Source organism: Melanotaenia boesemani, chromosome 11 (genome assembly GCF_017639745.1).
Source record: "Melanotaenia boesemani isolate fMelBoe1 chromosome 11, fMelBoe1.pri, whole genome shotgun sequence".
Taxonomy (NCBI): domain Eukaryota; kingdom Metazoa; phylum Chordata; class Actinopteri; order Atheriniformes; family Melanotaeniidae; genus Melanotaenia; species Melanotaenia boesemani.
Genome location: NC_055692.1, coordinates 12,234,488 through 12,249,071, shown reverse-complemented (window position 1 = coordinate 12,249,071; position 14,584 = coordinate 12,234,488). Strand labels below are relative to the sequence as shown.

Here is a 14,584-nt window from a genome sequence, read left to right as displayed (position 1 = left end):
GCCATGCTGCTAGCATCCATAGTTATAGTAATATAGCCATACTGCTAGCATCCATAGTTACAATGATATAGCCATGCTGCTAGCATCCATAGTTACAGTAATATAGCCATGCTGCTAGCATCCATAGTTACAATGATATAGCCATGCTGCTAGCATCCATAGTTACAGTGATATAGCCATGCTGCTAGCATCCATAGTTACAATGATACAGCCATGCTGCTAGCATCCATAGTTACAATGATATAGCCATGCTGCTAGCATCCATAGTCACAGTGATATAGCCATGCTGCTAGCATCCATAGTTACAATGATATAGCCATGCTGCTAGCATCCATAGTTACAGTAATATAGCCATGCTACTAGCATCCATAGTTACATTGATATAGTCATGCTGTTACCATATATTATTACAGTGATATAGTCATACTGCTAGCTAGTGTTGCAGTTTCTCTTCCATAATCTTAAGGTGGCAGCAGGGGCATCGGATGGTAAACTCAACAGGACGAAGTTTTTTTTGATGGTTTACTTCAGTTCCGGTAGGCATTTCCTGTTTTAAAACAACAATGGCACCCAACATGGATCATTGTCTTCATGAGCTTGTGGAAACAAAGAAATAATTCGATGAGCCTCTCATCAACTTGATCTATTTGGTGTTGTTTTTAAAAATGGCGGTTACCACACAAATTCAGCAAGAAGATCCAGAAATATCCAGATTCAGAATACTTCCGTGTAACTGTCTGCGTAGCAGGGAGGCACGTCAGGTCTGGAAGAGGTGTGTGTCAAGCCTCTGCAGACTTACACATTGAATCCAGCTTTACAGCAATATGGCCATACTGCTAGGATCCACAGTTACAGTGACATAACTGTTTTGCTAGCATCCATAGCCATGTGATATAGTGTGTGCATTTTTTCCTCAGGCTTCTTCAAAATGTATTTAAAAACACCATTTCAATAAGATGTTGATCATCCTAACTAGTTTGTGTGTTTTATTGTTTACTCGATCTGTTCTCAAGTACTGTAAAAGTAAGTAAGTACACTAACTAGTGGCTGAAATATATTTTTTTAATTTAGTACTTTTTGCACTACAGTGAGCAAATCAAGTCAAAGTCAACTTTATTTATCCCTACAAGGTAATTCTGTTTCACAGTCCACATGTCATTCAATAATAACCACCTTTCAAACCAATCATTAAGAATATAACAAATAAAGTGTCAGTGCAGCAGTTCTGTGCAACAGCTTGTTCATGTATACCAGCAGTTGAAAATCTCAATAATAAATATTTATTTCCATCAGAAGCATTTAATAGTCTGATTGCAGTAGGGATGAAGAAGTTTGAATATTGGTATATTCTTTATATACAGTTTGGACACACTTTTACATTAAATCCAATGGGAAAGTGTGTCCAGATTTTCGACTAGTAGTGTACACATTCTAGGTTAAATTTGTTTTATACATTGTGTGTTGCCAAATCTCACAAGACTAAGTTGCATAGATGCAGGTCTCAATCACAGGTCATCCACTTCTGATCTTTTCGTCTGAATAATGCCACCTCAGAGTCAGGATGTTTGCTAAATGAGCAGATTGCGTAAAATGTCGGATTTTTGCCTCAGGACACAGAGTCCAGGAAACTGTCCAGGAAGTTTAACAACACTTATCCAAATTTCAGTTCATTAGCACAGGAAATGAAACTGAAAAGTCACCAAATAAGAACGAATGCATCACTTTTCTATTATGTGGTTTGAAATAATTAAACCAGGGGTGTCCAAAGTCGGTCCTCGAGGGCCACTGTCCTGCAGGTTTTCAATGTTTCCTGCTTCAACACACCTCACTCAAATTAAATGGATCCAACAGCCAATTAAGTTTTGCACAATTACTCATTAATTTGAGTCAGGTGGTTATGGAGCAGGGACACATCGAAAACCTGCAGGATTGTGGCCCTCAAGGACCGGAGATGGACACCCCTGAATTAAGCTATTATGATTAGTGTTGTTAGTGGGTGGCAATATAGGCTAGATTGCAAGTGGCTGTAATTTAGTAGAAGAACTTAGATGTCAAGGTAGCATCAATGGAAACCCAGCCAGTGTGAACTGAAGAGCTGCACTGGGATCCTATGAAAACAGCAAAACTTGTTTGAGCTGAGGGTCTTAGCATTGCTGTAGGCAGGAGTGCAGTTCACATAGTGACATCTCATTACTTAGCTATTGTATTTAACAAATTAAGTTGTCAGGAAGATTAAGGCATTACTTTACTGTACAAACGCAAAGCTGGGTTGGTCTGCTAGCACAGTGTTTCTCAATCCAGGTCCTCAGGACCCCCTGCCCTGCATGTTTTAGAAGTAACCCTATTTTAACACACCTGAATTAAATGAATGGCTCATTGATAGGCTGTTTCCCTTTCTCCACTTATTTGTTGCACCTTTTTCTTCTTTTCTTTTTCTACATTTTCAGTGACAGGTTGCAAACAGTATTAGGTTGGGTGTCTGTAACATGACTTTTACTTCTGTTTATTCTCATGTTGATGAGCTACCATTAAATAAGGTAATTATAATGTTAGGTGTTTACCAAATGCTGTTACTTGCATGTTGTTTAGAAAGCTAGTTCGATTTATGTGGCTGTCTAATTGTGTCTTCAACAAGCATATATGTGGAAGCTCAATAAGAGAACATCTAGCTAACAAGCATTAAATTGTAAACCAAATATCACTATCACAGTTTGAACAAAGCAGCAGTTCCTCCAGCAGCTACATTGCCACCACCCTAACTACAAACTACAGCATGGTCTTTACACAGTCAACAGACCCTTGTGCCCTGCAGGGCATGCATGTATTAACCAGTTACATACATCCTGGTGCTTATCCCCCCCAAATGTGCACACGAACTGACAGACACACCATCTCTTGGTTTAAAGTAAAAAAGAAAAAAAATAATACAAATGACTTCTGTGACAGAACATGCAGTTCAGAGCTCAGACCAGTGCAGCCCAAGCAGATGAGCTGAAGGTGTTCGGTGGGTGTCATGCAATCTGATGTTCTTGTGAGCAAAAAGTGAAATATGACAAGTGAGAAAAGCGCTTTCACAGAAACACACACACAAGCACAGATAAAAGCTTGGTTGTACAACCCACAAGGATGACCTCACCATCTGGTGCATACATACAGTCAGTTAAACTCAGTCAATGATAACACTGCAGCACAAAATCAACCTCCTAGAAGTGTAGTTTTCATTACAAATTTATATTTGCATTTCTCACCATCTATGTGGAAAGTCATTTCTACCTGCATGTCCTTCAAAACCACTACTCCCATTTTCCCTCTTACGCAAACTGTCTGAACCCTGAAGAGCTCAGACATGACAGAACTGAGAAAGGCAGCGTCAGCCTTAATCTAAAAGATAACCCCCACAAAAAAGGCCTTTCTGAAGAGTCAGTGAGGACAAGTGTCCCTTAAGCAAGTCATTTAAGTTCAGGTTTTGAGAGGTTAAGCTTCTAGTGCAGGTTGGGATATGTGTGTTGGATGGGAGGATTTACACCAAGCATGCTCAGCTGTGGACATTTAACACTACTTTTTTTATATACATATATATATTTTTTCAAGCAAAACGTCAGGATCAAACACATCCAAGAGTTTTAGGGTGGAAAGAGACATTAGATACATTATGTACATAATTATGTAAGAGCCATTTGATATCAGCATTCTCTTTTTAGAAATGCAACCACTTTCTGCAGAACTGTCCTGCTTTTATGCTTTCATGTCACAGTACGTCCATTACTTGCAAAGCTTTTTAACCTTTTTCCTTTGTTTTGAACTGCTGTCCTTTTCATACATCAAGCGCAAACAAACAGAAAAAAATTTAATGCACAGTCTTATACAATACGTACATTTGCACACCTCCCAATCTCTCTCCTAAGTCACTCTTTGCTCTTCTTGATCTCTCTCTGGCCGTTTTTCCCAGCACTAGAAATAACTTCAAAGAGGGATGGTAGCCTTGAGCAGTGAGGGAGCAGGATTTAGTTACAGCAGAGCAGCTGGGAGGGCCCTACAGGTGGGGCAGACACTCCTCCTTTTGTAACATTATCAGGGATTCCTCTGCTTCCCTGCTCAAATAATGTAGACTTCCTCCCTTTTGTCTACTCCACTGGGGCCAAAGGAACAATTGACCAAGCCAGTCAGGCATCTATCATTTATTTCGCAAGACAGGACCAAACCTATCTGCTAAGACACCGATCAGTCAATAACACGTTTGTTGTTTACTGACACGGAAAGGAAACAATCAGTTTAAAGCAATACTACATAGGTTTTCAACCTGTGCTTCTGACTTGTTTTGATGGTACATGGACATTTATTATTCACATTCCCGGGGCTGTCATTGCCCTGCAGACTTAAAGTGCCCAGTGCATCACATGACTGCTCTGATTTGCTTTAAAACACCATGTCACATGCCAGCATTTGGAAAAGAAATACACCAGGACATTATTAGAGAAAGCGATCAGAGTCATCATCGAACTGATTTTGGAGAGAGCTCAGAGAAGAAACAGGATGTAAGATAGATGCTGAATTAGTTTTCATTAGCGGGTGCCAAAGTGCAAAAGTCAGCAAAATTAGTTCAGCTTTAAAATTTCACAAGTTCCACACATTCTTTAAAGTCCTTTCTATTCACCTGATGTCCATCAAGTCCTCTTTAAGGACAAAACTGACTTCAAGCAAGCTAATGAATTTTCTTTTATTTTTCTAATTTCTATTCACCTTTTTGAGTTCAATTTAAAGGACGTAAATAAGGAAACATCAGTGGCGTAGAAAATGCTTCTAAATGTCAAGGGTATACCCTAAACAAGCGAGTTGGCTTTGTGATGCGAGCCTCAGCCTCATCATCCGTTTGCCTCCCCTCTTCTTAACCTTCACTGAAAATCACCTCTACTCCATCATCATAGCAACGGGCAAAGCAAACAAGTGTCATGGTTTCAATGTGAGCAGGGGATGCTGGCAGAGGACACTTAATATCATGTAAATGTCCTGATATGCAGCACAAGTCACTGGGGTTGACAGCTTGAACACTGAGCAGGACGCCGAGCTTGTGACTCTATTAACTCTCTGAGTGCATCCTGAAACCGTCAATGGTGTGTGTGTGTGTGTGTGTATGAACACTTAAAAGTCTCTTCGGTGTCACTTTCAGCTCTTCAGTCTTTAAAACCTAGAGTGACACAGACAAAGCACTGGCCAGCAAAGTTCAGGGGTCAACACTGGGCTGGATGCCACCATTTTTGGAGGGTTAGGGTTGAGAAGGGGAATGGAAACAACTGCACTGGGGTCTAAAGTGATCACAGCATCACTGCACAAAGACTAACAAGAGAAAGCAAATATATTGTGTCCATGTGCAAGCAGTTGTTACCCTTATAAGAACAATTCTGAAAACAGGGGAGCACATGCAGAAATTATTCGTCAGCACTATGGTTAATGAGTTAATTAGAATGACTAACAGTAACAAACAACGGGAAAGAGGGCTCATTAAGAACTCTGGACAAGAAACAATACAAAACTGCATGCACAAGTTGTTTCTCCTCGACACATTCATTACAAGATCTCAACCTGAAAACACAATCAAGAGTTTTTGTTGGTATTACAAATAACCCACAACAGCCAGCATCAATGTCTAAGAGGCCAAGATGTCAACAAAATATTTTCTTCCTTGCAGCAATGAATCCCAAACCTTAAATTGCATTTCCAATGCCATTATTTCAGCCCATATTCAGTGTATGTGCATCTCGATTAGGTCCGCTGCCAGCACCGCCCCAAATATCAGTGGCATCCCCAGCTGTGGCCCGCCCTACTCATCTTCAAACCTCACCATAAAAACAAAAGTCAATGTCACTACTTAATGAGCTATGATTAATGCTGCTGCAGCACGGCTGGTGAGGAAGGAGGAAAGCTGGAGGGCGCACATACCTGACAGTCTGCCTGCTCTGTATATGTCTGTGTGTGTGTTGGAGGGCTGAGGGGTTGAGGTTGCTAAAAGTGGACTGAGGGAAGGATTGCAGTCATCAACACCTAGGCTCTGAGTGGCCTTTGATGTTTTGCGGCCTCTTTGATGGCTCTGGCCGTGGAGGAATTCTGCGCTCCCTCCAGCCCCGCCCCTGAAAGCCCCCAGAGCTGTGGAATGTGGCGCAAGCTGCTGCTGCTCGGCCCACTGGAATGGGATTAGGCCCGTATTGCCCCTTCCTCTCCTCCACCCTCCCTACTCTCACCCTGACCCTGCCCTCTTGAGTGGACAACATGGTGACAACTTTGTTCAGAGACAACGTGATTTGTACTTCCTTAGATGGAAAACCTATTTTTCAAACAAACAGATGGAAGAACTTGAGATTTCCAGAAATAATCAAACGGAACCACCTTGACTACATTATAAAAGATTGGTGTAGCAACCAAGTTAACAGGGCAACCCTTTAAAGTGCAATACCAGTGATGACCACAAGGCCACTAGACCACAAAAAGATCTTTACCACCAATAGAAAAATCTCAACTTCTTTTGTGTAATAATGCCAGCCCAGAGTTAAAGATGGGGGTAAATCTGTCAAACCGTGTAGATATACCCATGAAAACAACAATGCCATGCTGCTTGGTCTATCACATAAGACAGTACCATTCATCAAGTTAGGTATGATGCAAAAGACAGTCTCTTTTTGCCACAGGTTTATATCACCATATAGATTCACAAGCATGCCAAACACTGAAGGCAAAAATCAAGTGGCAGTGGATGCAGCTTATACTTAACTGTGCTACAGGAACAGTTTTTCTAAACTAGAGAATAGAGAATGCGTTCATTTCTTTGGCTATATTTTTTTTTTTTTTTTTTTTGCTTAACATAGTAGGTTAAACTATCTACTAGCAAAGCTTGGACTGTTACTTATTTAAAAACATGATTAGCATGAATGTGCCAAAAGTAATATATACAAATATACAATATTTCACTAGGTCTAACATGTAGTCCCAAAGGCAGGGGCAGGCAACTCTGGTCTTCGAGAGCTGCAGTCCTTCATGTTTTGGTTTCCTGCTCTAACACACCAGAATCAAATGAGAAGGATCCAACAGCTTAAGTTCTGCATGGTGACTTATCAATTAGAATCAGGTGTGCTGAAACAGGGAAACATGTGTGTATACAACAAATTTATACAAAATTATATTTTAAATATTCTATTATTTTGTATTGAATTAAAAAAATCTTTGAATACCAATGAAGATGATCAGATGACATCAAAGAGAAGACAACAACACAGAGAAAAATAATAGTAAATAGCTTTCGTTTGGCCAGACTTCGTGTGAAAGTCTGTGGGAGTAGATGTGGAGGAGGCCAGCAGTGATCCAGTGCGTCCAAAAAGAGCAGCTGGCACAAAGTCAAAGGCTGCACCTAAACCCTGATGCTTTGAGGTGTCATTAAAAGGGGATGGAAACACTTCAGATGACCACTTGCCAAACATGAACAGCAGCGCCAGAGAATCAAAGAGAAGAGCCGAACATGAAATCAGAGCGACCGTCAACTTTGCCGCAGCACGCTGGTGTGTGCGAGTGTTTGACAGTTACAGCGGGAGATGAGTGCTGTAATCCAGCCGCTCTCAAGAGGGTAGACAGACAGGGCTTTCTGCAAAGGTCAGGTTCATTTTGTCCTCACACACACACACAGTGCAGCGAATGACCTTCCTCACGACAACTGCACAAACAAGCTGTTTTGGCCTCGCATGCCGGTGTCTGTCAGAGCTTGGCCAGACCAAGTCAACCTGAACACTGGCTTACACTGCACAGCGTGTTTGCAGAGGATTGCAGCTCCCTGCCAGTGAGAGCTGAGAGGAATGTGAACCGAACTTACAGTACATGCACATGTTCACACACTTAAATGAATGTGTACACAGACGGTGGGTTTCATACAGTAAAAGCTACCCACACCTCCCCTCCTTTCCTTCTTACCTCCGCCTCCCCTGTGGCCACAAGTCCTGGGGGGGTGAGGGAGGGAAGGCAGGACAGCCAGCATTAGTGCTGGTTTCAGATTTCGGCTGCCTCTGACTTGTTTTCTTTAGGAAACACTTACTGGGGCTCCGACTATACCAGAGGAAGTGCTCACCTACATCACTTCCGGGTCGGATGGTTAAGGTCACACTGCACTCAGGGGAAGGAGATGAAGAAGGTGGGGGTGAGGGCTATTAAAGCACATGTGGAATGTTTTAAGTGTCAACAGCAATTAACCTCATGATTTTGTTTCAAATGTACCGATCTCTAAGAAAAACAGAAAGGAATCAGCAGTGCGGGAGGTTTGAGAGATTGATTTTCGTTGAGCAAACTGGTGCAAGAAGTATTAGCCTCTTGACAGTTTCCTCAGTAATTTCTTGGCTCATTTGTGTCTGCCATTTTTTTTTTTTCTTCTCCCCTTCTCCTCTTTCTTTTGCATGCTCTCTTGTTTCAGTGAATGGCTGTGTGATCGCCTTTCACGACAACTTGGAAGGGGAAACAGGAGGAGAGCATGATCCAGGGGCTCACGGCCCTCCAAGAAGCTAATGATATTCCAGGGGAAATGAGAATGTGAATAAACAAAGCCACAACCACCTCCAGGAATAATCTGAAACATGGAATTAGGGGTGCCTAGACTGAATGGGGAGTCATCATTTGGTTTCCTTGTGATATTCCTAAAGGAAAGACCTTGATGGCAAGAACAGGAGCACTGGAAGCTATTTGGATACTCTCCAAACAGAATTGCTTTTGCTTTGTTGTAGCGCAATGGATAAGACGAGGTCATGCAAGTTTTCCTCTCTCACGCAATGCAAATACAGTATGTACTTATAGAAGATTACAAGAGCTTTTTACTGGCAGACATCATGGCATAATTGATGACTGTTAACCACAGAAATGGTATTGCAGAAAAGCCTGAGGTATTTTAGAGACAAGACATGAGTTCCACAGAAGGCAGAGTATATGGTTTTCCATATACGTCTACAACTCTGCACACATGCATGCATTCATACGATCTCTTGGGTCAGCTTCCCAACCATGGGTATGTAATCTGTCTACAGTACATTGTAAATGCTTGGATAGCAGCCATCGTGTTGCAAAGTCACTCTTAAAAAAAGCTCCCATTGATTTAATCTTCTTCTTGTCTTGCATATTATGTTTAATTTCCTTAATAGAGACTGATCCCTGAACATATGTAAATGCCAGTTGAAGTGGTTAGAAATATTTGTGCTGCACACTGTGGGTCAGAGAGAGACCTGATATTCCTTGCAAATTAGGGCAGATGATGAACATTACGGTGCACAGGCCACATGCACAAGTACAAGTGGATACTGTGAGATGTTTTCCTGTTAAATACCCCTTCTTCACCCTCTCTTTTCAGGCATAACTTCAGTTCACTTCATGTTATTGATTTGTCCTACGAGAGGGAGACAAATACAGATATATACAATCATCTGTCACATCACATATAACATAGGACGTGAGAAGACATAAAATTCAAGATTTAAGCTATGAGCAGTATATTTAAACAAACGCACCAAGTACCTGGTCTGAAATCATCTAAAAACAAAGTGCATAGTAAAAAAAAATGACCAATCAGTAGAGGTGCAAAGTAGCTGCAGCACAATGAAGTTACCTCTTTCTCTGTGGTGTTTAGAGCCTGCCTAGAAAGAAGCACAAAGAAAAAAACCTATCTGTTTTTATTAGCTGGAGGAACAGACAGGCGGAGGCCAGAAGGAGGAAGCTTGTATTCGTGGTTCAGAGGATGCGCTTTGTCCATAAAAATAGCCTTCACTTTCTTAATCACCCTGATGTTACCCTGAGGGGCATCTACAGTAGCCCATAATATTCTTGAGCAACCTGTTTGGAGCCAGGTTTGATTGTTATTGGTTGCTATGGTAACATGGAATTGCAGCATCATGGATTATGAGAGGTGGACCCAATAAATTGTTTGCACTAATGAAACAAAAAGTTTTTCCCCCGCACAAGATTCAACACTGATACATTTTTAACGTTATCAAGCAAAAATCCCAAAATAAACAATATAAACAAATGTGAGAAAAGTCATTTTCTATTACTGTGTTTTTATTTTTCTTCTCTTTCTGTTAGCTGCAATACATGAGTCCTAAAGACTTCACACTAGGATTTAACAACTTAATAATACACACCTAAAATACTTCTATTTAATAAAACCCCTCAACTGAAGACTCGTTTTAAGACATATTTTGTTAAAACCTTCTTAAAAATACAGGGAGGTCTGAGACTAGAGCTGATGTGAAGGCATCAGGATGGGTCAGTGGGCAGATTTATCCCACCTCTGAACTTGAAAGCAGCAGCCATCTCTGCATGTGTTTTCTGAGCCTCTCCCTGTGCTTTTCTGACCAGTGATCAGGTTAGACAAGTCTCTCTATTCAGAGCTACACAGCAATACCGATATCCCCAAAGAGAGGGAGGAGGCAGAGAAGAAGAAGGGAGAAAAATCCTATCTGAGAGATTAACTCGCAGCACCCAACCGAGCCGGTGCTGGGTTCACTGGCTCACTCAGTCCTATCTTACCCCCTAGTCTCTTGTTCTTAGCCAAAGCATGTCTTTGATACGCAACTAGAAGGAATCTGGAGGCGTTACAGGTTTCTTTTGTGCTTTGCTCTGTGTACGCCAAGGCTGGGATTTCTTTTCTTCTATACCCCCCCCCCCTCCCCTCCTTCCATAGTCCTTTCTTTCTTTCCTCGTCCCTCTGCCTTCATCTCCCGCTCCCCTTCCCCCATTCCCAACACCAAATCAGTGAATCATAAACAGTCCTCTCTTTGTAGGTTAACATCATAAACTTTTGTGCAGCCCAAAAGCACTCCCTTTGTAAGTTTTAGATCTACACTTTCTGCAAATCAAAGCAGCCAGATTTGGGTGTTGACCAAAGGTGGCGACTGCTTCGAAGGAGTTCGAAGGGTTGGATGAGGGGTGGGATTTTGAACAAACATGGTGGGTGGGGGGAAGTGGGGGTAGTTGGGTTGTATGGGTGAGGTTTGACTCCCCTTGGAGATTTTCTTAAACCCATTACATCAGCTTTTTTCTGCTTCACGGGCTCCAAGTCCAGGGCTTTTGTGAGGGTAGAAAATGACCTAAATCGACATTCAGAGTGGTTGTGGTTGGTTAATTGTGCCCAAGCATTTTTGGCATAAATAAAACAAGATTCCTGAGGCCGTCTCTTTTAAGTTATTTCTTTTATGAATTCTACTTTATTGTAGGCATGGCCCCGGACTAAATGTAAGCTGGTCATGCCTGAAATCACGTGAGCCTTCTCAAAGATCCAAAGATGCTATGATTCAACCTTTAAACAAACTTCCTGGTTTTCACTAACTGTGCAGCAAATTTCTGAAAATATTCTCAGATGTGATCACCACAGGCCGTCCAAGTGGCACATCCACATGGTGTGGCTTTTTTCTTAAAATCTTATTTTCTTTGTAACTGATAAAATTATAAGAAGCTGACATTTTGGGAAAGTGTTCAATACCTGCATCCCTCAAGGAAAGGAAGAGCAGAGTCCAGAGGAAAGTGTAAAATGAGAACTGATACTGCAGTACTGCTAAGGCCCACTTGCACATTCATCAAAGGGCTTCACAGTGGCTACCCCCCGGCCTCAAAAAAACAGCATAAAGGAAAAAAGCAGAAAATCAAAAGGGGCCACTTGCTGGTGCTGGGCAAACCGATCTGCTGCACACAGCCCGTCAAAAGCTAGTGGAGAATGTCAAAAGCACCACTGATCTTTCTCTTTCTCCCCTAATGTGATCAAACAGTGGTTCCTTCCTTGGAGGAGGTCAAAGGGAGGGAAAAAAAAGTAAATGGGAGCTTTGGTGCACCATAGGAAGCCAGCCACCAGCAGCATAACCAAGCAGCGATCACAAAACAACATGCTGTCTCTCAAGGTTTCTTTCAGATTCATAGTGAGAGAGAAAAGAAGAAGAGTAGGCTGAGGAGGAAAGAGTGGCTGGGCAAACAGTGAGGGGTAAGGGCTCAAAAGGGGCCTGGTTGCCCGGGTGAGGGGAGCCCATTGCTTCAACAACGTCCACATATACTGTCCGGCTGTGGACCGGACCCCGCAGAAGTGTGCTTCTATGCGCTTGGAGGTCAGTGGCAAAATAAAAAAGGAAATGGAATGTTCTTAGCCTGGCAGAGCAGCTGGGCTCAGAGTGCAAGCTCAAGATGATGTGCACTTTCTAATATTTCAGCACATCCAAAACCTGGGCCCCCCACATCCAGTGCAAGGAAGCTCAATAGGAGGCACTACCAGTTCTTTACCATTAGTTTTCTCTGAGTTATCCTGATTTGAAGTTTGAAGTTATGAAGTTGCCATGTTAAGATGCAACACAAAAGCCAAAAAAAAAAAAAAAAAAAGTTTGACTTTCACTCCCCCTAAAAATGAGCTCAACTCAAAACGTTTTGGGATTCAGCTCCAATTTTCTTGCACTTTTAGTTACTACTTCACACATTACAAAATATTTGATTACAATAATGTATTAAAAACTACGTTTCAAAGGATGTAAAAACATAGTTTGCATGAAAACCGACACTATAACATGCTGCATCAAAATATCTTTTGACTGCTTTTACTGGAGGACCTAAAAGTTCAACAGGTTTATGTTATAGGCATTTTTATGACCTCAACAAGAATATCTTTAAAAAAATCTATTCATTTTGTACAGCAGACCACTCTGAAGTCTACCTTACCCAGGAGATTTGGGCATAAATCAGAGATGGGATGAATTCAGAAAAACCTTAATCTGCAGATTTGGACAAAATACCTTTTTAATAAACAAGTCTGATAGCTTTGAATGACTAAACCAGACATTTCTTGGCATGGTTATTAAATTTTTGTGCTCATAACAGTTTCAAAAGGGATGCAAGAAAAATTCCTCAACTGCAGATCACCCATGACCATCTACTAATTTCCACAATCTCAGATGCTCTACACAGAATCCTTTTATTGAGCAACTCCAAAGTGGGCACCTAGCACCCCCTGATACCATACACGATCCAGCCACACCTCCATCTGGCAGCCTGAGCAACTGTGTGTGTACACAACCCTCCACACTAACTCACTGTCCCTCCACATACACCAGTAAAAGGGGGGTGGGGCCGCAGTGGTGATCGGACAAATAGTGTTCTTGGACCTCTGCCGAGTTTGGCTATTGTGCAGGCGCGCAGTAAAGAGACGGAGAAAAAGGTAGAGGAGGGGCAGTGATGACGTTGAAGTTGCTTCAATGGCTGGGTCTTATCATTGGATGAGGGGTGTTTGTGGGGGGAGGGGGTGGGGCAGGAAGTTGTTGGAAAATGCAGGTGTGAGCAGGTGCTGTGTGTTCTGTTCCAGCTTGGATCCTGATTAACGTAGGTAAAAGAGATAAGTATTTTACTCAGACTGACAGGGACATCACATCTGGAAAAACAAGTTCATGTCATTGTTTTGGGTTTTCTTTTTAATTTGGGCAAATCAAATTATCCTTTTTCTTAAAATAGGAAGCTTGATGCTCACATATCTATCTTTTACCAGACACCTTAGGGCCACATAAAGAGAAGGTCTGGGTGTGGATCTGTGTCATCCGACCATCGAGTTTCAACCCGCAACACTGCCCAGGGACAAAGTCTGTGGATTTCATACATTCCACTTTGGGATGGGATACACTTTAGATTCTGCAACTTCAGTGGAGCGTCAAAATTTAGCAATTAAGTTTCTAACTTTAATCAATAATAATTACAAAAAAAGAAAGAAAAACAACTATTCCTTGTCAGCATTGTTCTAAAAGTGTACCCTATAAGTGCACATTGTGACATTTCTACCTGTGCCACAAGAGCAAAATAAATGAGGCTGAGAAAGATGGAAAAATACATTTTAACTGGTTTGGAAATAATTCAATTACCATATAGCTAACATATAAAGGGTGATTTGTTCTTTTGATCACCCCAGAGAGTGTTTATGAAGTCACAGTGGGATCAGCCTGGGCCCAGGGGCATGGCCAGCCACTAGAATTCCTCCGAACATTTGTTTAGGAGCAGGCCAAGTGCAGAGCGGTGCACAAACGAAGTATTGTTCCTCCCGTTCTCACTGGTTGCGTTGCCAGAGGTAGAAGCTGATTGAGCCCAAAAGAGAGAACGGGAAGGAGAGTTAGGGGGGGATAAGTTGAGGGTTGGGAATAAGCAGACCCTGGGGATAACTGCTGCTTAAAAGTTAAACATCAAACCTGCTTTACACACAAGCATTTCCTGTCGGGAGCGTTAGCAGAAGAGGAGGGGCTTTGAAAAGGTAATGGCCAACAAGAAGACTGGGCCATTTCACAGTTGAGAGGACTGTTCTATCACAGAGTGGTCGAAGCTTTTTTTCCCCCCACTCTGTGCTCAACTTACGATGACATGTTATGAATTACACTTGAAGCCAAATAGTTCCTCACAAATCCACACATTTGGAGATAAGTGAAAGAGGTTTATCTGCTCTAGAGTCCATGACTGCAGTGCTATAAACACCCCAGGGATCCATATTATTTGATTTGTTTTTTATTAGAAACAAGGAACCACTTAGCCAGCTGTGACCTTTAGGGCAGTTGGCTCTACT

At 41.9% G+C, this 14,584-nt stretch overlaps 1 protein-coding gene across 4 annotated transcripts in view; it reads right to left on the bottom strand.

Moving 5' to 3' along the window:
- znrf3 (zinc and ring finger 3) overlaps nt 1-14,584 on the bottom strand; it is a 129,917-nt gene that overhangs the window by 40,521 nt on the left and 74,812 nt on the right. Inside the window, exon 1 of one of the 4 annotated variants that reach the window (XM_041998566.1) lies at nt 7,951-8,022. The exons of the other annotated variants lie outside the window; for them this stretch is intronic. The gene's annotated coding sequence lies outside the window, so the exon portion shown is untranslated. Of the gene's footprint in view, nt 1-7,950; nt 8,023-14,584 lie in introns of those variants that run through there. 4 annotated transcript variants of the gene reach the window in all.